This window comes from Echinops telfairi, unplaced genomic scaffold, assembly GCF_000313985.2.
Source record: "Echinops telfairi isolate 266 unplaced genomic scaffold, ASM31398v2 ScPeMD7_5167;HRSCAF=5991, whole genome shotgun sequence".
Taxonomy (NCBI): Eukaryota; Metazoa; Chordata; class Mammalia; order Afrosoricida; family Tenrecidae; genus Echinops; species Echinops telfairi.
In genome coordinates, this window is record NW_022109066.1 from 3273764 (window position 1) to 3275908 (window position 2145).

General features: G+C 55.3%; 1 protein-coding gene across 1 annotated transcript in view; it reads right to left on the reverse strand.

Moving 5' to 3' along the window:
* SORL1 (sortilin related receptor 1) overlaps positions 1-2145 on the reverse strand; it is a 212167-nt gene that overhangs the window by 171611 nt on the left and 38411 nt on the right. The gene's annotated exons all lie outside the window — the stretch shown is intronic.

Consider the following 2145-nt stretch of genomic DNA (forward strand, 5'->3'; position numbering starts at 1 on the left):
CTGCATATGGGTCCTGGGAACCAGCACATGGGGTGAGAAGGAAGGAGGGTTGCTGGTGAGTGCTAAAACAGACAAAAACACCACTCCGTCCCATCTCCAGTCTAGATGCCAGGCCCAAACTGGTTGTCTAAGAAGCACCTTCCCTCCCCACGCACACACACTCACTCAGGTTTTCATGACACCTCACCCTTTCAGAACCACTGCAGCACACAATCCAATCACTGCCCAGCCTGCGCTCCGGCCCACCTAGCCTCCTACACAGGTGGTCTGCCTGGCCCTGCACCCCACCCCACCCCACCTTGTGTGGTGTTTCTCAGGAAGTGGCAAGTCGAGTCGGGTCAGATGCCTTCCAGAGGACCAAGGCAAGTGTAACAAGGGCAATCGGCACAATACGAGTCATCACTTCCTTCCTGAGAATCTGGAGCGGTGCCACAGCTACCTCTGGGGACTCAGAAACCGCAGCGAAGGCTGCCTCCCTGAGCTCACTCAGCCCATCCCGGAGCAGTGGCCCCTTCATGGCCCTCACTCTCCATCGCACCAACTCCATCTGCTGGGATCACTCTGCAGGGGAGACTGCACGCACGTCTACTCTCATCTCACCTGGCAGCACCTAAACCATCCCTACTACAATCAGCTCGGGTTCTACTTCCTGCCCCAAGGTCTGCCCTGCTCCACCTCCAGGCCAACTGCTCTCAGGCCCCTAATCCACACCCTGCACAAAACCTCTTCCTGCAGGTCCCCAGCCATCTCTCCTGCTAACTTCTCACTCTTTCTCAGCTATCAGCAGGTGCCGGCCACACCCCACCCAAAGCAGGAAGAGAGGCAGAATCTGGGTAGACCCCCTGCGCACTCTGGCGGGAAGGGCATATGCTGGAGCCGGTGAGGCAGGGGTGGAAATGAGGGGGTAGATCTTAAAAAGGTAGACTCCAGAGGGACCTCAGAGTCCTTCCAAGACCCAGCGTCCAAGCTACCAACACAGTCTCGGCCACAACTGCAGCAAGAGTTATCTCTGCGACATAAATTAAGGATAGTAACAACAATCAGATAGGTTGAGTGAGTTCCTCATGGGGCACTTGATTCTTGACAGACGAGATTTCCAGTGCCACCTGTAGGCGAGGTAGCACAGCCAGCAAGCTGGACACTGCAGCAAGATCCATCCCCAGAAGAGGCAAGAACACATCGGGCAGCAGGGTCTACCTAACTGAGTGAGCTCCAGTGCAGTGGAGGGGTGGCACTCAGCGCCAGTACTCCTGTCTATGCGGGCAAATGTTCGAACACCACCTCCTTGTTTTTCAGCTGATGGGGGTGGGGGTGGGGGCTGAGTTCAGTTGGAGAGGTGAACTTGCTCCTATAGGATTGCTCCACTTTGCGATCATTGGGCAGGGAGGGTACTTAGTGGGTAGACAAAGTAACGATGTTCCCGTTTAAAAATCAGCACTGTGTGCCAGCTGGTAAATAGCTCCTGGCCTGAAACCTATGGATGCCCTCTTCCTACAGCTCCAATAGTCTGAACTCTTCCCCAGGGCTTCCTCCAAATCTAGCAACTAAAGGGTTAATGCCTGGCCTGGCAGAAGGGCCCCACGATCCCTGCTTTGATTGGCCAGTGTCTGAGCCATTGCACTCATTAAATGTGCTGAATCCAGCCTGCATAACAGCCCAGAGGCACCAGGGCCAGGCCAGCAGGCCCAGCAGAGCTTGCCCTCTAGCCAGTTCCTCCTGGATGCGCAGCAGCGACCTAACCTCGGCCGGGAGTTTTTCAGCATCCTTAAAAGATGCCGTGTAACTCGGTAGATGAGCTAGGGAGCACATGAGCAGGGAAGAAAGCAATCCAAGAACCGAGTGCAAAGAATGGTCTGACCTGCCTAACTAGCAGGAAAACCTTTGCAGGGTCTAGAATCCTGCCCTCCCTCCCCCAGGTCCCTGGGACTGAGGGCAATCTCACCAGGCTTCCCCCCCAGTCCAGACTGCTAGCTTCCACTGCAGAAACAAGGCCCCCAGGTCAGCCAGCTGGGAAACAAAGCAGGAGGCACAGTGGTATCTGCTGCTGGGAGTTCTTGTCTATGCCAGAACAGGTTCAGACACAGGAAGGAGGAGTGCATAAATGTACAAGTACGCACACGCACCAGACACACTCATATTCACATA